Source organism: Zonotrichia leucophrys, chromosome 20 (assembly GCF_028769735.1).
Source record: "Zonotrichia leucophrys gambelii isolate GWCS_2022_RI chromosome 20, RI_Zleu_2.0, whole genome shotgun sequence".
NCBI classification, from domain to species: domain Eukaryota; kingdom Metazoa; phylum Chordata; class Aves; order Passeriformes; family Passerellidae; genus Zonotrichia; species Zonotrichia leucophrys.
The window spans coordinates 2,879,148-2,900,926 of record NC_088189.1 but is presented as its reverse complement, the minus strand read 5'-3'; the positions used below and the strand labels follow the sequence as shown (position 1 = coordinate 2,900,926).

The window sequence follows — 21,779 nt, the reverse complement described above, 5'->3', positions numbered from 1 at the left end:
TTGCTCATTATAATTTTTCAATGCCTATGGGCAAACTCTTGGCTGGTGTTGTTCACTATTGTTGTTTCTGCTGAGCATTGGTTGCCTGGCTCACGTGGGGCTGTGCCCCCTCCCTGCTGTGTGACGAAATGTTATAAATGTTATAAAAAGGCTGGGGAAAATCACAGTGCCTGTGTTTCACAGGGTGGGATTCGTGGCTCTAAGGGCTCTGTTACACCACTCTTACATGGTTAGCCCCAAAATTCTGATTCCCTTTATTTTAGAGTCAGTTCAAAGCACCTGTTCTTTAAAAGAACTGGGTGCATGTGTTAACAGGCAATAAAGAAAAGCAAAGCACATCAGGCAGCAGCTAAAGAGACCTTAAAAGGCTTCCCTGAGAGCCATTGAGCCAGAACCTGCAAATATCCATTAATGAAAGTTATTTTGCTGATGCAGGTTTCTCACAATAATTTGATTGGGTTGGATTGCTGTTTGGGAGGAGGGGACCTCAGGAACATCCCTGGACATTATCCTGGGGATCCTTTTAAGGCAGCACCAGCCCAGTGTCAGCACATTTTATGGACACTGCTGCAGCTCCTCTCGCTACCCGCTGGATGGGATTCAAGCAGTAGCCTGGAGGGGATTTTACAGACCTCTGGCCTTTTCTGTTGAAGCTGCTGCTTACCCAGGATCCTGTCCAAATTTTATTTAGATATTCCTATTTGGCCTCCCTGTTTAGAATTTTAATTACATTTGGCTGTTCCGCACGTGGTCAATCCAGTTTTGTGCCTCAGTGGGTGCTGCTCAGCACTGAGAATTCATTACCTGTGGGGGCACTGAAGGATCCTTCAGCCCTTAGCATTTGCACTTCCTCTGAAATTGTGGGGTTTGCAGCCCTGCCTGCCCCAGAAGAGCTTTCCCAGGAGCAGATCTGCTGGTAAGAAGCTCTGATCTTGTGTGTAAGAAGCTCTGCTCAGCTGCAAGAGCAGCCCTGGCTGAGCTCAGCTCTGTTATCAGGAGATTCTGTGATCCTCTGCTGTTTCTGACTCCACAAGTGACACACAGGTTTGTCTCACGTCAGACTCAGCAGCTCCTTGGATGCACTGAGACATGGTGCTTTCATTGGAATCCTTTGTTCTTGCAGTACCTTACACCAAACACGTTTTTTGGAAATGCTAAGAATTTGCATGATATTAAAATGCATGTTCCGCTGGGCTTTCCAGTTAATTCTTTCTCTTTTTTTCTTTTTTTTTCTTTTTTCTTTTTTTTTCTCTTTTTTTTTTTTAACAAATAGGCTCAGTTTTACCATTGTTCAATTTTTTTTCTTTTATTTAAGCAAAATCTTCAGCCATTCAGCGCCTCTGTTGAGATTTTTTTTCTTTCATTACTTTATGGCAGATGAAAGTTAAGAGGTCCAATTACTAACATTTTATGATAGCACAGAATATTATTAAAGCACTTAAGAGGTTATTAACACCTTTTATGTACCTCATTATTTAAAAGCCTGCCATATTTAATCATTTTAGCACCATTAAATTGGCATTAACAACAACCCTATGACTTACACTCAGAAATGTCACCATTTGACAACACTAATGCAATAAAATATCTCACAGAAACCTGGAGGTACCAGGTGAATTATAAAAAAATAAAATAAAAAAAAAATTAGGGGTTTTTCATGGGTTCCAAGCACAGGGATCTGCAAGGAGAGGCAGGGGGTGCCCAGCTCACAGTGCCTGCTCCAGAGGGAGCCAGGGGAATGTGTTTGGCAGGAAAAGCTGGGGTTGCTGCAGGGCCCTCTGCAGTGGCTGGGGGACACCAGGGACACTGAGATCAGCAGGAGCTGATCCTTGGCCCGTCCTCTCTGCAGTCCAAGTGCAGCTGAAAGTCAGGGGTCTTGCCTGGGCAATGGCAGTCCTGGGAACCCTTTTGTGTCCCCAGGGATGCTGTGGCACCTTTGCTGTGTCCATGCCATGACCCTTAATTCAGTGAGTGTCACACTGTGCCTGGGGATGGATGAGCACCTCTGACAGGTGAGGGAGCAGCAAAGCCCTTCTTCACTCCCTGCCATTCTTCACAGCAGTTACCCATGTGCTGTTCCCTCTTACAGTGGTGTCATTATTGCTCCTGTGAGTCTCCCCTTGGATCCCCTTCCTTTCTTCTCTCCCCTCTGTCTGTGCTGGGGGCTGACACACAGACTGGTGGTTGGTGATTGCACACTCAGCATCTGCCTCTGCCCTCTGATTATCAAGGACAAAACCCAACAGCAGACTGGAACATCATGTTAATCAAGGCAGAAATATTATTTTTACAGCCTTCTGATTATTTCTAACAACCTGCTAAAAGCCAGTGGGACTGGGTGGGTCGGAAATGCTCCGGTGACATTGGGATTGTTCCAACCCCTGGAGTTTTTCCAGCTCCTGCAATTTTCAGCTCACCAGTTGAAGGTTCAATTCATGTGGGACTTTTCCACAGCAAAATATGGGAAGAATTGTGTTTTCTCTGTAAGGTTTACAAATAAATCCCTTTCTTATAATCATTATTTTCATAGACAAGTGTTACTAATATATTTTGGCATTTTAAAGCACATCCTTGAATTTACCCTGGCAACTGCTGTACAGCTGAACACACAATCAGGGAAATCTATTCCATGACTTTAGTAGTATTTGCATTCTTTGTGATGGTCTAACAAGGAAACAAATGGAAAATGTCCCCAAAGCCTCAAATCTAGAGCCATAAAAGGCCTCCTGAGTTATTTTTCAGACGTTGGCACTCAGACAAGTGACTGTATCAAAAACCCCAACAGGTCTATGTACAAAACCAGCTGCTGGAAGGGTGCCAGCAGCACTATCAGGATATTACTTCAGCCTTTTGGGGAGGGTCAATGTCAGTGTTTGTACTGGGAAGGGCTGGGGTGTTCAGTGTTAACGAGGCTGCCTGTCCACAGCCCAATCCCCCCTTCCAGTGATCTGGGGATCTTCCCTGTTTCCATTGCCCTTGAAGGGATGGATTAAAATTCCAGCCCAGCCACGCTTGGGTTTGGTTTGCTGTTTGTCATACATCGATGTCTGCAGCAGTTAAATGCTGGTAGGTCCTCAGGTCTGTTAAACAAATTATGGGAGCCTTTAAACATCTCTGCACTGGGCTTCATCCCCCTCAGCCAGCATGCAGATCACTCAGGTGTGAGTGGAGAGGAGGGAATGGGGCTCCTGCCAATCCCCCCCACCAGCAGAGCCAACTCCCTCATTATCTGGGAAGGAGGGAGGTTAATTGGCATGTCCTGTGTAGGGTTTAAAAGCAGTGCCCTGGCCCTGAGCACAGAGCTGTGTCTGGTTTTCTCCCCCAGGTCTGAGTCTGTCTCTCCAGGTGTCTGTGGTATCTCTGAAGTTCCCTGGCCCTCCTCCCTCCATCTCCCCCACTCTTCCCAGGGTGTTTTTGTGTTTCTCTGCTGTAGCGCCCTTCGCTGGAGCTGGGCCATGGGGTGCAGCCCTGCAGGGCCCTGGGGACAAGGGAGGCCTGGCTGGCTGAGGTCTGTGCCCCAGCTGGGCTGCCTGGGACAGGAGTGGCTCTGCAGGGCCAGCAGCAGCTCCCCTTGCCATGGGAGTGAGTGAGGGTCTCACACTCCTGTGCCAGCAAAGGAGTGATCAAACTGGGCAAGGACTGAGCTCCAAGGGGAAGAGCTGCTGTACATTTATATATGATGCTATTCTGAAAATGGCAAAGCCCAGATCCTGCCTGTAGGAGCAAGTTTCATCTGTTACATCAATGCAGCTGCAGCAACAGGTAACTATTGCACTCAGTGCTGTAAAATAGCTCCCATGTGGCTTTTCTTACCAAGCCTTCACTACCAAAAGAGGTGTGACTTTTTTTTTTTTTTTATGGGCAGATAGCTAATAAGTGGTAACTATTTTCCTGTAAAATCTGGGGGTGATGAGACTCCAGACCCAAAGGCAGCATTGCTGGGTGAGAGTACCCATGGGTCACTTGGCACCGGCCAAGGGAAATGGTTCAGTCCCTGTGGTTATTTCAGACTCACCATTACTCTTTACTTGCTGAGTAACTTAAAATCCTGTCTCAGCACTTGTTCTGCTCGTGCCTAGGACCTGCCCTGGAACATTCATCCCAGCCTGTGGCCAGCAGAAGTTTCTAGTTCAGCCTGCCCTTCCTCAGTTGAGGGGACCGTCTCCTCAGCAAGCAGAGCTGGCTGTGTTTTGCAGAGCATCATCAGCCCAGGCTGGTGCAAACCCAGGCTCATTTATCATCGGGGGCTGTGATGGATGAGGTGATGTGAATTGGTGGCTTTGCTCCATTAGTGTTGGAACCAACTGATCTCCTTGCTGGCAGCCCCAGCTGGAAAGACTCTTGGTGGCCTGTGGCACCTTTCCTTTTTGGAGAAGGCCTCTGTCCTTCAGAGGGACTGTGAGCAATCAGCACAGTGACCTCGGAGATTTTGCTGCCTCTGCTTCCTGGAGCTTTGCTGCTGTGCCAGGGCTCAGGGGAGACTCCAATTCCTGCAGTGAGGCTGACTCAGCTCCCTGGGGACAGTGCCCAGGACCCCCAGGCGGGGCAGGCAGATCCCACAGCTACTTTGCAGCCTGGGATTTGCGTGTCTGCAGAGCGGCTGCTTTGCAGCACCGAGTTATTTGCATTTGTGTGGGGTTTTTTTCTGCCCCAGATCCCACAGAGGAGCTGCTGCCTCTCACGCAGCTCAGCCCAGGCTGGCTCACTCCTGCAGCTCACCTGGTGCTTGCCACAGATTCGAGTTAAAGTTAGCCCTGGCTTTTAAGGTCTATTCCAACCCATTTAACTCCTCGGCTTTGTGTGAAAAACAAATGGGAAATATAAAAGCTTACATCAGCTCCTGCAAGTCGCAAAGTGAATGGGAAAGCTGCAATAAATTTACAGTCAGAAAAAGAACTGTGTGTAAACTCCCACTTTGTTCAAAGACAGTTTATTATCAAAGTATAATTTTAGGTGACAGTTGTTGCTGGGGTATTTTGTGCTTTTTAAAAATTATTACTACTTTTTAGTTCTACAGCGTAATTCTTGAGCAGATACTCAAACAAGCGAGATTGGCTCATCATTCCTCTTTAATTCCACATCATGTCACTTTGGAAGGGAAATGGCTTGGTAAAAGCCAGAGAGTTCAGATACGATGCTGGCAGATCGTTATGAAATATTCACAAGACATTTAGTTTAACTTGGTGCTAATTGAACACTGACAGCACAAGTTACTCCTGCCTGCAGCAATAGTCTATCACGTTTAGGCAAGTGGCATTCCTTCCCCTTTGATGCTCTCCGAGACTGGAGGCTGTCAGGGAGCACAGTTAACAACCAGTAAACACTCGGGGAGCAGCCCTGGAGAGGATCCTGCACGGAGAATCCTCCAAAAAGTGGAGAGAGTTTATTAAAACAGGGGTTGTGACAAGGTTTCCACTTTGTCTATGAAAATAGTATCAGGTGAGGGGTGACTCTAAATCATACAGTTTGTTGTTTTGTTTCTTTTAAATATCCTCCTGAGTGAAGACACTTAAAAGCAAGGCTCTTTGCAGACTACCTAATTTCTGAGGCCATGGCCCAAAAGGCCTCCTTGCCCTGAGATGAGACGTTTCCAGGGCAGTCATAGCTGTACTGGTGTAACTCTGTTTTCTATGGAGACATGGCCTTGTTTGCTTCTTTCCTCTTTATTTCTATAGCTCAACATGCTGTTTGCTTGTATTTGTGAATTTGTTTCTTATTTGTCAGGTCAGCTTCACCATGGACATTTAATAAGAGGAATTTTCCTACATTTTTAATTGTCTCTTATTTCAGAGCCAAGCAGAGTTTGAAGCAGATACTAATACCATTATTTTAATCATCAGACATGACGTGTGGTCTAAATAACTTGGATAAAACTCAGTGCCCAGCTTTGCCTGAAACCCTCTGGCCATCTGTGGCTGAGACAGTCATCTGCCTTGGGTGCCTCAGTTTCCCAGCTGTGGAGAAAGGCCAGGTTGTTACTCAAGGACTTTTCTCATCTTCCCACTCGGAGGGGTTTGCTGCAGGCTCCTCCTGTGTGCCAGCACAGGGGGTACCCAGCAGGAATGTGCAGGAGCAGCTGCCTCAGCAGGGACCCTGCTCTGCAGCCCGTGCCAAGCACATTTTGTCACTCTCAGTGTGGCTGAAGGATTGAGTGACTTCCATGGGCAGCAAAATATTAGAGAAGTGACCCAGAATATTTTTAATCTCCCAGGAGAAATGTCCCTGTCTGCCTAACTCACCTGTCCCAGGGAGTTAAACTGGAGAGGAGTCACATATGAGGTGTTAATGAAACTGTCACTGAGTACTGCGGTGACAGTGGCTGCGATTTCAGGAGTCCCTCTAGCAAATGAGGTGGTGACTGAGCCCTTGGTGGCTGCAGAAAGGCAGTCAGAGATGCCTTGTGAAGGCTGGACAGACTTAAAGAATGAAATAGGCATTTATTAAAAGGATCTCCTCCATGGATGCACCTTGGGCAGCACCAGAGCCCAGCCAGGGCTGCACCCAAGATGAACCAAAATGGCCCCAAAATGCACGAGCGGGCACAGGGTCTGTCCCTGGGATCAGTTCTGCTCCATATTGCAGTTTATTGTCCAATTACAGCTCCAGCCCATGAAGTCCCATCCTTGTTTTTCTCTCTCTAGCCCACAGTGTTTGTGCTCCTGGGCTGAGATTTGGGTCATTTGTCCTTGGTGCCCAGCTGGAGCAGGAATTGTTTTGTCTCCCTGCTCTGTGCACAGAGCTCACCATCCCCTCATATGAAGCTCAGACCCACACACTAAAGCAGCACAGAATCTGAAAATATAAAAGCTAAACCTGAGGCATCACAGCAGTGCAGCCACCATGTCTGACCAAAGCAGCAGTAGTACAACTGGTAGTAACCATCTAAGAGCTCCAGCAGCTTGGAGTAAATTCCCAAATTCAGTGCTTGTACAAATGCAGGGGAAATGGGCATCTCCTTCCCCATAGCTGATGGGAACTACAAATGAGTGTGAACAACTGATGGGAATCTACAAATGGGTGTAAACAGCCAAGGAATAGGAGTTAAAATGTGAGGAATATTGCACAGGCAGCAGTCACAGCACACACTGGTGCTGAAGCTGTTTTTTTCCCTTTTAAACAGAAATTATTGGAAATGGGGAGTGCTAAGAAAGGATTTAAAGGAGGTATCTGTGGTTTCTTCGAAGCTTGGGGTAGGGTGGAAGGTGAAGGATGGTTTCTGAGCTGGACAGACTGGAACCAGCAGCTGAGGACGCTGCTGGGGTGATCCCCACTCCCCTTGTCTCCAGTGGCAGTCATGGTGAAATAGGGATCACCCCAGAAGAGCTTCTGAGGTGGGGGACACCCTCTGGGATTGCAGAGAGGAGGGACCAGGGAAATTTAGGCAACTAAGGAAAACATAATTTCTTTAACAGAAGGGTTTTTCATGCCAAGCAGATTCTAGATATAAGGTCATGGCTGAGCTGAAAGCCACAGAAAGGAGCTTTCCTGCCCTGGAGTTTTACACGAGTTGGTTGTGGCTGTAGATAATGATCTGCTGGGAAAACACACCTTGCTTTCAACAAAAACACATTTTCAAAAGCCAAGGATGCAACACTGGACTAAAAGAGCTTCCAGGCTTCCTTTCCATAGACCCCCCCACCCCTGGATTGTCGAAAATCACTCTCCCAGTGATGCTGTCCTTGGGAGGGCTGAATAAACCAACAGGCCCCCTCTGCAGAGAAGCAGCAGCAGAGGGAGGAACATGAAATGTCCCATCCTCCCCAGAGTCCTGCTCCAACTGGCTTCCATAAGCATTGCTCCTCAGGAGGGAAAACAAATGAGGCTTTCAAAACTGTTTTACTTAATTCATTTCATTCTGGGCCACAGCAAGGCAAATAGACAGTGGGAGGACTACACTGATAAAGTTTTTTTGGTTTTTTTTCAAAAGCTGAGAATACCAGAAGATAACACAACAGCAAATTAATGCATATTTTAAACCCTTGTAGCTAAACATTCCCTTTTGGGGCTGCGCCAGGTATCTCGTGGTGCCAGTGAAAATGGGATACAGATGTTCACTTGTTTGGATGGAGACACTGCAATAATTCATGCCTGCTACAAATGATCAGCTGCCTCGTGCTCACAAAAAAATACTCTGATCTTTTTGTCAGGAATAAGGAAATATAACCCCTGTACCTATCTTAAGGAAAATAAGGACTGTAAGAACTGTGAAATGTGTTTTTCAGTTTTCAAAATGTAATTTCTGTTGTAGCAGCACAGGCTGTGCTGGTAAAAGTGCAACCAGCCCGATTCCAGTCCAAGGATGTCCTCATCCAAGGGGAATGAGTGTCTGGGACAGGTATATGGACCATTAAAATACCTGATGTGAAATGTGTATTCACAGAGGAGCTTTGGGATGCTGTTCCTGACACCTTTTTCTTTGTTTCCTTTTTCACAACTTCAGCTTTAAATATTTGAGTCTTTTTGTAGGATGAATTTAGGTGGTTTTAACATGTTTTACCTCTGACTTTGAACTGGCTTGTGGTGAAAGCAACCTCAGTAAGAGTGCTCAGGAATGTGGTGTGTCTGTTTTAATGGCCATGATGGAAAAAGGAGCTGCATCCCCCAAAAACACCCAGGAATGTGAGGAGAAAGAGCTGAGCCCATCAGGCTGCAGCACAGCAGCAGGGCTGACACTCACCTTCTGCTTTTCCATGTACAGCAGAGCCCTGCAAAGCTGGCAGCTGCCAGAAGGATTTGTTCCATCCCTGAATACCTGCACCGCTGCTTCCCCCCGTGCTGCTGTCAGCAGAGGAACAAACAGGTTCACACCTGCTGCATAGCTGGCCTTGGAGGAATGCATGTGCAAATTTGGCAGGTAGGAATGGCTCCCTTCAAATCACTTCTTGAAATAGGAGCTCTCTGCTTTTCCCGCCTGCTGTTCTATTTTTCACTTTCTTCTTGCAGTGCCCATATTAAAATGAAGATTTTTATAACTTTTTATTAATTCATTTTCATGGTGGGGCTGTAACCAAATCCAAACTGGCACTTCTGAGAATCCAGCCCCAATGGTGTATGAGGGTTTTAAAGGTGTGCACAGTTTTTATTCTCACTTGCCCAATTTATTTTTTTCTTGGTAATTTTTGTTATGTGGATTTGGACCTGACACAACTGGCATCATCTGGGATGTAATAACTTTTTCTGCTGGTTTATTTGGGAGTTGTTTAACCTTTTGCTTACCTTTCTCAAGTTGTAGACTGACTTCTAATTGAAAAATCCCATTTAGAATCAAAACCCACTGAAAATCTTTGGATTCAGTGCACTGAAATGCAATGCTTTATTTCCCTATTTTTTCAACTGTTTTTCTTGGCTTAAATGACTCACCAGATTTTTTTTTTTCCAATTTAATGAAAAGTTTTGGCATTCTGAAAGGGCATTTTTTGCAGGAATAACTGTTAACTGATTGTTTTTTCCTGTTACTGTTTACTACATTGTGATTGTAGTTTTTCACATCAGTGCAGACCATGGACAACCCCAGCTGGGCATACACACAAACACACACACATATATATATATATGCGCAGACTATTCAAAACTTTCCAAGGGAATTGTGGATCCCCGGATAGAAAATTTCTCTCTCTAACAGCTGAATACCTTTTCTCATTTCTCTGTGGACTCCTCGAAGTCCCCAGCCCCCAGAAGTTCACAGAGCACAGCTAAAAACTGTTTTCAGGTTCATTCCCACTTGCTCACAGAATGTAGTAGCTCAGCCAAGACGTGCTGCCCCACTGGTGTTGCTTCACTGGAGCAAGTCACAGCCAGAAATAAAGGCAGGGGCTATTTTTTTCTTCTCTAAGTATGTTCAAAACATGAATTTCCATGAGTTTCCAACATAAGACCTATATCTGCATGGTAAGTAGAGTCACTTTCACTTGCAAATGAGGTTGGATCTGCTAAAAAATCTGCTAATTTGCAATAAAAATAGCATCCATCTTTGCTCTGCAAATATAGTCTCTTTGAAAACTGTCCCATTTTCAGAACTGCAGCAGCTTGTAGGATGGGAGAAAGGGGAAGGAGGAAATACCTTGCATTTGAAGTCACTTTGTGTTTCTCCAGGACTATTTCACACACCTTTAGTCATTATGCTGCGTTTTGTGTTGTCACATTAATTTTCACAGTAACAGACTGATAGAAACAGTGTGACTGCACTGCAGAAGCAAGGGAAGCTGGATTGATTGGGAGGGAGAAGGATTTGTTCAGACATAAATATCTCCTGCCATATTGAGGGGAGTTTAAAAAAAATGGCCAGCCAAGAAATTGCTTTTTTGTAGGAACGTTCTGTTTCTCTCTTTTTCCTATTTTTTCCCCTTTTAATACATGCTTTAATGTGAGAGACCAAGGGGAAAGCAAGTGGCTATTTAATGAGTCTGAGGTGGTGGATCCAAGAGCTCTTTCAGAGGGTGAGGAATGGGAGACAAGGAGGGTGAAGGGCTGTGTGGAAGATGGTATTAAATAAGGAGGCCTGGTCATGTAAGGTCTTGTTGGGGAAACTGCTGACTTTTTGCAGGTTAAATGCTTGAAGGAATTGCAGAGTCAGGCTCCTGGAAAATGAGGGCACACACCAAAAAATCAGCACCTCAGCACAGGAGCAGGTGAGAAGATCAGGTGCAGAGAGGTAAGCCAGTGCAAAGCCTTTTATCCCACTCTTCCTGCAGCCCAGGAAGGATGCAGAGATTGCAGAGGGGAGCAGTATTGCTGTCCCTGCACAGCAGCACCTACCTGGCCACCAATTTATCCCCTGGGATGGGTTCCCTGTGCAGCTCTGCCCAGGCTTTGAGAAAGCTGTTCCAGCACTCACATCTGCTGGCTTGGCAATGCTTTTGCCCTGCCAGGGCCAGTGGGATGGCTTGCAGTGCAGGCTGGAAGCATTCCCTGGGCTCCCATGGCTTTTCCTTTGAGGGAGGAGCTGAGAGATGCCTCAGCTTTGGAGCTGAGTTCTCTGCTGGCACTTGTCACTCCTTGAGTATTCTGGGCTGGAGCTTGTGCTCTGGTGTAAGAAAATAAATCCGCCTCTGAGGAGGCTGGAAGAAAAGTCCCAGTATCTGATCAGAGGTTTTGCTGTTAAGGATGGGATCAGTTGCAGCTCTAGGAATGCCTTATTCCTCACACTTCTCCTGTGCTAAGGACAGCTGGGATGGGTCACACTGTCCCTTGTGCAGCATCTGAGCCCTCAATGAGGTTTCCACTTGATATGTCCAAGTTTCTAACACCACAAGCCTTGGGTGGAAACTTGCTTGTGTCTGGCTGGTTGGCAGCAGGCAAAACTCTTCAAGGAAGAACAGCTAATTGCATATTCATAATGGCACATACTTGAGAAAAGCCCTTAATTTCTGCTGTGGTGGATCTGGAAATTCACCCCTGTCCATGCTCAGCAACATCCACCCTCAGCCTCTGAAGAATGTGGATCAAGCAGAGCTTTTTGGCCCTTTTCCTCTGAGAAAGAACCACTAATTTCTTCAGTTGGAGCACATTATTTTTTTAACAAAAGAGCATGATACAGCTCTATACACCAGTTGGAAGCAATGTGATTTGTGTCATGAATACTAATATGCATTTGATGGTATCCTATAAATTCAACACGTTCAGAAGAGCGTTAACAAGAGTTGTAGGAACCATACTTAAATTCTTCCCCTACTTTTTTTGTCAATTAAAGGAAAAGGAAGCTAGTGAGAGTCTGCATTTGTATCCAAAACAAATATGGCTTGGGTCACGACAAGACTTCTGCACGCCGTGCTAGACCTGGGTCTACAGCACATGCATTGATTTTTGTCTCCATGAATCACCCTAAAGCTATAGGCAACAAAAGCTGAAGCTATGTAGATGTGATTTCTAGTTCATTTGTTGTTCATTAGAAAGATTTTGTCTCTCTCATTTGCAGCACCCCTGCTGCTGCGTGTTCATTAGGAGAATGGAACGTATTCCAAATATTTCCTAGCTCTGGCAGGGCAGATGGTGGAAAGTAATTTTCCAAACTCTTCTGGAAAAGGATGGGGCGGGGGTAGAGGGGGGGGAACACACCCAAATAACCCCAAGTCACCCCCTGCACGCCAGAAGAATTTGGTATTTCTGAGTGCAGACGTGCCGTACACTCTTTGTCTCTCTGGTTGTACAGTGCAGCATGTCGGAGTGGTGGGAAGTGTGTATGAATGGAAATGTATCACATTACATGTGGGATGTTAGCAAGGCTGGGATTTTTTTTCACAGGAAACTGCATTTGCAAAGAGCACACAGCAACACGCAGTACCCTAAAAGATGTGTGTGAAGGAGTGAGCAGGATTCATTTCCCTAAATCTTCTGGGCAACCCAATGCCTGAGGGAATCCCAGGGAGGGAGGACAGAGCCTGGGCCCCACTCCAGTTTCCCAGTCCAGCGCTGTGCAGAGGCGTGAGGCAAACTGGAAGCTCCTCAGACACCCCATCCCCAGTGCCTGGCCTAGCAGGAGGATGTCCCAGCGCTCAGACAATGGTGGAGGAAGTGGCTCTGGCTGCATTTCCCTCCTGCTCCCTGGGGAGCCAGGGCAGCACACACAGGGCAGGGCCACATTTAGCTCTTGGATCCACATGAAACACCTCTGAGCCGACTGCTCCCTTCCTCCCTCACGGGATGGAAGTGGCGCTCACGGGGGAACAGAGGGGCCAGGCCCGAGAGCGGCAGCAGGGCCGGGAGCACAATGAGGGGGAAACAAAGAGCGGGGCTGTGTTTGCTGCCTTCCCAGGGCCATTCACTTCTCCTCTAGGAGCCTGTTTCCTCTTTTCAGGAGCCTCTTGACCTGCAGCTCCCTCTCCTCAGCTCAGAGTCCAAAGCCCCGTGGCTGGATCCTAATGCCTCTTCAGATCAAACCCGGAGCACAGAGCCCGGGCTGTGTGTTTTCAGCCAGGCTTTAAGCTCCTTGGTGCTGGCACTGAGAGCTCCTGTTTGTTTTCCAACTCCTGGGGACAGCAATGGTGCTCTCAAAGTCAATACAAACAAACCAGCAGAGGCTTCAGGCAGTGCAGCAGAGCTTATCCAAGGGCTGCCATCCCTGGGACTGGGCTGTGCTGATGGAAGGTGCCTCCAGCGCTGACCTGGGCTGCCAGCTCAGGCCTGCGCGCCCCAAATCTCACACAAAGAAACCTGGCAGAACACAGAATTTCCTCAGAAGAAGGGGGCCAGTGACCCATCCATGCCAAGCCACTCAGCTTGGGAGGGAGGTGCTCTAAAACCCTGTCAGACTTTCAAAGCTCACTGTCAGTGATGGATTTCCAAGCCCCCTCTTTCTCCAGGCACTCACAGTGCAGTGAGTGGGTGCAGGTGGAGGTGTTGAGGCTCCCATTGGATTCATTTCATAGAATCACAGAATGGTTTATGTTGGAAAAGCCCTCTAAGGTCACCAAGTCCAACCATTCTCCCAGTGCTACCAAGGCCACCACTAAACCCTGTCCCCTAGCACCACATTCACACATCTTTTACAGGAGACCCCTCTGAGCCCGAAAAATCAGGAGCAGAGCTTCCTGTCCCACCAGCCGAGATTCAGGGGTTTGTGCACCCCACATCCAACACCTGAACCTGACTTTTAAACTCCTCTCCGTCGGCTACAGCTGGCAGCCTTCAGAGATGAGCAGGGGCTGTAATTGATTCGTCAGGGCTCCTGTTAATTGGGCTTTGCTCAATTGTTGTGATATATTTCGTTCCCGATTATTACGCTCTGGAGCCAAGGTTCCTTTAGGTAATTTACACTGTTGCCTACGTATGTGTAAAAAATTTATTGCACTCATGTTTTTAATTAAAATGCATGCGATAATACTAAAAGCAGAGAGGGAGAGGGAGGGAGGAGAACGCAGATTAAGTTTTTAATTGTTTTAATAGTGAGATTTGTTTCAGAGAGAACAGGGCATATTGGTTTCCTTGGAAACATTGGCGATGTATTAGCTGTATAAAATCTAGCATAAAAGATTTGAGAAAGTGAAGCCTTTAGGTTTTAACTGATGTTATAACTCTTTTCATTTGGAAAATCAGATTCACACATGCTCCCTGGAGTCCTAAAATGGTGTCTTTTTTGTGTTTTCTCTTAAAACTTAGAATATGTAATTTCATAGATTATCAGAATCATTAGAAATCCAAAACTGCAATAACAACAAGGAAAAAATCCCTTCAACAATTCAATATCCCTGATTCATACGATTTAATTAGATGTGCTTGTAACTTCTCTTTGTGCCAAACAGTACCAGGCTCAGGCAAGACTCCACGTGATTTGAGAAAAAAGTGCAAAAAATTTGGCTTTTTAAAATGTTCCAGTAAAGCTAGAGATTATTGGTAATGGAGAGGGGGTGATGTTTTATATACATTCTGTGTTCAGTTGTTTTATTGTATATCACCTGGAAGCACAATATACACTGCACAGACATCTTCAAGCTCAGGGAATCACTGAGGCTGATGATGATGATCTGCCCTCACACAAAGTCTTCAAGGCCTCTATTTTTCCTGGCTTGTATTTTAGGAACAAGAGGACCCCCAGAGATTCTCATCCCCAGAAATGTCAGCATGTCAGGTTTGGGGTTGCAACACTCCAAGGCAGTACAGGAGGTCAAATGTACGTTTTAAGGGTCTTCTCATTTGAAATTAAAACATTTTCTCTTTATTCTCTTTGAAAAGCAGCTCTCAAATTATCAGTTTTGTCTCTTTGTGAGAGGCTTCAGCTCTCTGCAGCCGACTGGGACTGAAACAACCACTTTTAATATCTGTGATTCACCTCTGAGCCCAAACTGTGATGATACAGAGCATCTGGGGATCAAATACTGCAGAAACGCTCTCTTTGGAACAAAAGGGGGGAAAATAGACTGCAGATAAAGTACCAGATGTAGGATTTTGGACCATCGGAGAAGAGAATGGATGGCTTGGTTTTAGCATGTAAGACTAATCACTCAGTTGAAATCATTTCAGCAGCTGAGTAAATAGACTTATGGAAAAGACATTTATGGGAGCATTTGTGTTCCAGGATCCTCCCTCTTTCCTAGCCCTGCCGTTTGTTTGCTTTTCTGTCTCACTGCTGCAAAAGGCTCCACTCTCGCAGGTTTGGTGTGATGGCGTCAGCTGTGCCCGGTGCGAGCAGAGGGGCTGGGGCTGCGCGCCCCGACGGGACAGGGCCCGACGGGACAGGGCCCGACGGGACAGGGCCCCATGGGACAGGGCCCCGACGGGACAGGGCCCCGATGGGACAGGGCCCAGTGGGACAGGGCCCCCGATGGGACAGGGACCGATGGGACAGGGCCCCGACGGGACAGGGCCCGATGGGACAGGGCCCCCAATGGGACAGGGCCCCCAATGGGACAGGGCCCGACGGGACAGGGCCCCAGTGGGACAGGGCCCAGTGGGACAGGGCCCCGATGGGACAGGGGCCCGATGGGACAGGGCCCCGATGGGACAGGGCCCCGATGGGACAGGGCCCGATGGGACAGGGGCCCGATGGGACAGGGCCAGCCCGGCTCGGGGCCATCGCACCCAGCTCCGGTCACTGCCAGCAGCGCCCACGGCTCGGGCAGCCCCGGCAGAGGCACCGGAGGGTGCGAAATGAGTGGAACCTGAAGGAAAGCGGAGCTTAAGGGCACGGAGCAGGCAGCTCTGTGCAGGGAACGGGGGACTTCATGGTCCAGCCCTGTCTGTCTGTCTGTCCGTCTGTGCTGCCCGGTGGATGCAGACAAACCCTGCCGGTCCGTCTGTCCTGCTAGGCCTGAGCCCTGGCTATCTGTCTAGCCCGGCCGATGCAGGCAGAGCCCCGGCTGTCTGTCCGTCCGTCCGTCCGTGTGGCCACGGCGGCTGTGCCCAGCTCGGGGCAGGGCACGGTCACCGCTCGACGCCCCGCAGAGGCGATGCCATCTGTCCCTGCCTGCTGCGCGTACGGGCGGCTGAGCCGGTTCATGACCGGGGCAGGAAGCGCTGGCAGCGCCGCGGGTGCCGCGGCACACCCAGGGCGCGCACAGCGGCAGCGCCGGGGGTCGGGTCGGGCCGGCCCCGCCCGGCCGCGGTGGCTCGGGCGGCGCGGGGCCCGCGCTGTCCCTTTAAGGCGGCGGCGCGGGAAGGCGCGCGCTGCGCCTTTGTCGCGGCCCCGGGTCACGGCGCGGTCACGGCCCCGCCCCACGTGGCGCCGCCGCCCGCATGGCCGCCCGCCACGCCCCCTGCGCTGATTGGTCGCCTCGCGCCCCGCGGCAGCCGCCGTCACTTCTGATTGGCTGAGCCCGCGCGGCCTTTGCCGGCGGGGGCGGGGCAGCGCCTGCCCGTGACACCGGGGCCATCTGGGGCTGCCCCGCGGCCTCCGCGCCATTTAAAGGGGCCGCGTCCCGCCCTGCCGGGCCAGGCGAGTTCGGTTCTGCGGGCACGGTCCCGCTGGGTTTCCATGCGAGACCGAGGGCGCATTCCTGGGGATACCCTTATGGTACCCCGCGAGTGATGGTGATGGCGGGAGGAGGGCTCGGGGCCGCCCTGTGCTGCCGCTGAATGGCGACTCAAGGCAGGGGCATCTTCAGAGCCTCCTCCTCCTCCTCTTCCTCCCGCAGAGTTCCCCGTGGCAGGCGCGGAGGGGCTCCCGGGATGGCTCCGGAATGGGGCGGCGAGCGGGGCCTGCCCGGGGCGGCAGCTCCAGCCCAGCCCGGTGTGTCCGGGCAGGAACGCGCAGAGCAGAGCCCGGCTCTGAGCTCGCCTTTAACGCGAGAAACGAAAGCAGCAAAGCAGCAAATGTGTTGTGACAAACACGAGCTGTGCGTGTGCAGAGTTTGTGCAGTATTTGTGCAGGGGTGGGTGTACATGGGCATCAGACAGGGACAGTTCCAGCCATGAGCTCTCGCAGCTGCTCCGTTCCAGAGCTGCCTTCAGCATCACTCGGATCAGCCTGAAGTCTTCACCTGGCTGTGGCAGAGCTCAGGGTCACCTCTGTGTGCTTTCCAGAGCGCCATTCCCCTCTCCCATATCTCTGCTGTTCCCTTAAGGAGTCAGGGATGGTTTTATGTGTGTGCAGTTAGAACTCTTCCCTTAGTGCTGTTTTATTTTACCTGTGCCATCCTGGTTTCTCCAGCACAAGGAAATGCAGTGTGCTCAGGCAGGGAGCTGTGAATTCAGAGCGTGATGTATTTCCTACCACTGCATCAGTAAAATATAAAGGTAGGATGGAGTATTCCCAGTGATGTCAGCTGGAGTTATATCAGGCCCCAAATAAGACAGAATGGGTTGGAAGTACATTCTGGTAATTTCAGTGGAAAATTTTCATTACAAATACTCTGTGACTTTGTATCCTTCCTGGTTGGGAACAAAACCTCCTCAGTGGGACCCTTAACCAAAGCTGCTGAGCATCCACATCCCCATGGCATTGCTCTCCTCTGTGGCAGCAGAGATCCTGTTCTAACTGTTGGGGAAAAAACCTGAGTTTCTGGTACCAAGCAGTTAGAAAAATAAACTTAAATTGAGAGGTTAGTCACCAGAAAGTGGAAACCATGTCTAGAATTGTTAGAAATAAGGCTTGCTTGAAAATAAATATAGAATTATTCACCATGGTAACTATTGCCCTATTGCGTTAGTGCGTATCGATTTAACATTAATCCAAAGACTAATGCTGTGAAATATTTGGACTCTTTATTGGACAACTGTTTAGTTAACAAAGCTTTGGGGAGTTGTGGAGAATTTTTTGTTTTGTTTTTCCTTAGGTTGTCTTGAACACCATTTGACTCTTAAGGTTACTTATTTCTCAGATGGCTCTTGCTTTTCCATTACATTTTATGAATTTATCCATAGCCCTGCACTGTAATGATCTAAGTGATGCTGAAGTGTTGCAGTGAGGAATAAAAGGAGAGATTTAAATGTGACTGCACAGGCAAATGCCTGACTTCTGGTCTGGCACTGAGTGAAATTACATTGCAATCCCCAACTAGCCATGGCAGACTGATGTGCCCGTGTCCTTCAGCTTGTCCAAGGATCCCAGATGATCTCACAGCTCCTGTGGGTCCCTTTCCATGGCTGCAGAGCCCGAGGGCCAGGGAGCAGCCTTGAATTTCCCTGAAATTTGATGGCAAACCCAGGAAGCGAAGGGAGATCTCACAGTTTCAGACTCATCCTGGAGCTCTCTGAGGTGTCTCCAGGGAAAACATAAAAAGAAGTGGAAAAAAGCTGATCAGTGACAGAACACAGGAGCCAAAATCAACAATAATATGTTCTGGAAATGTCCCACAGATGAGCAGCACCCGCTGCTGGGACAGAAGCTCTGACAAATGCATTGGGCTGGAGGCTGGATGGTGTCATTACAAAGAACAGGGTGAAGCATTTAAGTTAGATGATGTACTTTTAATTTTTACAAGCCCATCTGGGATGACTTTAATTATTTGTTCTTAAATCATGGTGGAAAAATGCTGATTATTCTTAAAGCCACATGAGTTGTTCAGATGAAATGGGGATGGTGGTAAACAGCATTTTTAAACCAGCATAGACTTGCAAACAGTTATTTTTTCTTTATTTTTAAAGAAGGTTGGGAAGATGTGTGAACTTGCAGCAGCCTGCACCTGAAACGGGAGCCTTTATCCACCAGAGCTTTGTGAGCTTGTAAAAACTCCCCCTAGAACAAGCTGATTCATGGGGTGAGGGCAGGAGCTGCCTCTGCCACAGCTCCAGGGCAGCCTGGGCACGGGGTGCTGGCAGTGCCATAGCTCAGGGCACCCATCTCCTGTCCCTGTGCCCAGCGTGATGCCTTCGGGATGGCAAAGCCTTCTGGAAGGCAAGGCCGTGCAGACAAGGACCCTCCACTCAAGGAACTGACCTGCCTCAGAAGAATAATCCATCGCTTGGAGCTGCATTCACTCTCTTTAGACTGTTTAAGGGTCTCCTGACTGTGTTAAAATCCAAGAATTCTGAATCAAACGTGAACTGTGGCCACATCCACATGGCTGAAGAGCTCATGGGCTTGGCAGTGGTGGCAGGGCTGGAGCTGCCAGCTGGGACCTCACATGACACAGGGACACGTGCAGTGCTCACCTTGACTTGTTTATGGCACTGCTGTGTGTTTTCAGTGCAAAGGATGTTAGTTGCAAGCTGGTAGGCTCAGATAAGCTGCCAGCCACCTTTCCTGGCCAGTCACAAAAGGTCCTTTGGAAAGGTGTTGCTAATGTTCAACCACCAAGTGTTTTAAATATAATATAAAGACAGATTTCCAGATAATAAAAGTAGGTTGACTGATAAAGCATATCTGAACTGGAATTTGTCTTCAGAATTTTGACCATGTGTGTGTCTGGCTCTTACTTCTTGATGTCCTTTCTGGGGCTGGTGGGCCAAGTGTCCCTGTAACAGGGGTAATGTTTCTTCCTTCACATTTTCACGAAGCATTTGTAAAAATCGGACTGCCACAAAATAAATTAAGCCCCCAGAAATAACCTGAAGGAATCAGGATTACCCCTCCTGCATTACTGATGAGGAAACTGAGGCAGGAAACAAAATATAAAACAGGATTGGAAATGCTTTATCTCCAGCTCTAGCACAGATTTTTTTCACGTAATTGTCTCTAATCTCCAAGCACACCAATTCCCACCTCTGGTGCCACCCCAGCACCTCCCCTGCCTTTGGGAATGGCACTTGTTGGATAATTCACGTGTGCTCAGTGCTGGGGAGCACAAACTTCTCAGAGCCCATTTCTATTGAGCCACACGATCCCCTTCCGTGTTTCCTTTGGGTCAGTAATTGTTGGGAGTTACCATCTGTCAAGTGGCAAAGAGTAAAATATTAAACAACCTGGCAATTCCTTGTTCCTGCTCTCCAGGCATTTTCACAGGACTGGATGGGCTGCAGGAGTAAAGGGGTGGGTATTTATTTAACATTAGTTTGTAGTCATGTAGAAAATTCCTTTTCTGGGCAGGCAAATAAAGGTTAAACCTTACCAATGAGTGCCACTGAATCTGACCCAAATTTTGAGACCATCCATCTTCTGTGATTGCTTCAGCTTTGTAGGAATAGGATTTCTGCTCGTTTGTTGCCCGTCCCCACCTCGGTGCATGTTCCCAACAGCATCTCTGGGGAATGCAGGCCCAGCTGGGGATGCCTCACATACTCCCAAATCCTAAATCAGAGCTATCAACAGTTCCAGGGAAATGTGCTTTCTTAGAAGATAACTGAAGCTGCCTTTATCTCCCAGTAACAGGATTCACCGAGATTTATAGCAGCTACTTCGCACCACTGTAGTTAAGCTTGTTTCAGCATTTTCATTATAAACCTTTGTTTTCACAGGTTTATTTCCCAGAAAAAAATATAAAAATCTGTCTCAACTAAAGCTTGGCACAATGAGCCCTTAGGGAAGAGATGATGTTTTTTTTCCTTTTACCTGTCTTGCAGTGAATGGGGTCACTCCATTTTACAGCATGTGGTTTGAAACAAAAGTGAGAATGTGTCAGGAACAGTTCCTGAGCTCTGAGCAGCACCACTGGCACCACCATGGGAGCTAATGAGAATTTTCCCTGAGCGCAGCCATGGTCAGACTGGGTTATCCCCTGCATCTCCTTCCCAATCTTTGCCATTTTTCTGTCTGAAATGCTGCGCTGGGGACTGGCTGTGTGAAGTGAGCCTGGAGCCCTGTGGCTCAGTGCTGTGGGGCCGGGGCTGAAGGGGGATGTTGTAGGGTGAGCCTGAATTTTGGGTGCTTTTCCAGCAGGATACCCAAACCCAGGTGCTTTTGGAGCTGATCTGCAAAAGGTCCTGCAAAAGGATCATCTCTGCCAGGTCCTGCTGGAGCTGGCAGCTGGGGGTGCCACTGGACCCACCTGGGTGGGCTCAGTGCAGGTGGTACTTTAAAGATGCACTGAGGGTGGGTGGGTGCAGTAACGACTGGAGCATCTCTGACGAGGAAAGGCTGAGAGAGCAGGGCCTGCTCGCACTCAAAGGATGACTTAGAGGAGACCTCATCAATATATGTAAATATCTAAAGGAAGGGTGCCAAGGAGATGGACCAGGCTCTGCTCCGTGGTGCTGAGCAATAGGACAAGAGGCTACAAACGAGATAGCCAGGAATTTCCACCAGAACATGAGGAAGAACTTTGTTTCTGTGCAGGTGAGCGAACACTGAACAGATTGCCCGGAGAGGGTGTGGAGTCTCCCTCGCTGGAGATATTCCAGAAGCCTGGACACAATCCTGTGCTCCGGGATGTCCCTGCCTGAGCCGGGGGGTGGGACACCGGCTGACCCACGGCGGTCCCTTCCAGCCTGACCCGCCCTGCGGTTCCGGGGGTCCCGCGGCCCCGCCCGGGCACTGCCCCCGGCCCCGCTCCCGGCGGCAGCGCGGGGAAGGGAAGGGAAGGGAAGGGAAGGGAAGGGCAGTCCCCGTCTGGCGCTGACGTCACGGTCCCGCCCGCGGCGGCGGCGGCGCGGCCGCGTCCCCGTGGCCGTGAATGAGCGCGGGGGGCGGGAGCGGAGCGGGAGCGGGCGGGCCGCGCTCCCACCGCGCTCCCACCGCGCCGCGCCCCACAAAAGTGCGGGGCTGCCGCGGCCGGGCCCAGCGCTGCCGCTTCCCGGGCCGGAGGGGCGCGGAGCAGCCGCGGGGCCGAGCGGAGCCGCTGCCGGGGGCGCTGCGCCGCGCCGGGTTTTTTATTTCCAATTTCTGATCGCAGCTGCATTTCCCTCCCTCCGCCCCCCCGCGCCGAGGAGGAGCCCCGGCTTTATGTGGTGCTGCCCGGGGAGCGCTCGGCGGCCGGGAAGTTCTTTGTGTCGCCGTCGCCTTCCTTTTTTTTTTTTTTTTTTTTCTTTTTTTT

The 21,779-nt window shown here is 49.1% G+C and overlaps 1 long non-coding RNA gene across 2 annotated transcripts in view; it reads left to right on the top strand.

Annotated features, from left to right (window-relative positions):
- LOC135456199 (uncharacterized) overlaps positions 1-19,225 on the top strand; it is a 47,768-nt gene extending 28,543 nt beyond the window's left edge. The window contains exons 1-4 of one of the 2 annotated variants that reach the window (XR_010442474.1): positions 3,321-3,762; positions 8,699-8,854; positions 10,544-10,651; positions 18,517-19,225. This is a non-coding gene — a long non-coding RNA (uncharacterized LOC135456199). Of the gene's footprint in view, positions 1-3,320; positions 3,763-8,698; positions 8,855-10,543; positions 10,652-18,516 lie in introns of those variants that run through there. The other variant, XR_010442473.1, reaches the window with a different exon arrangement.
- Positions 19,226-21,779: the final 2,554 nt, after the last annotated feature.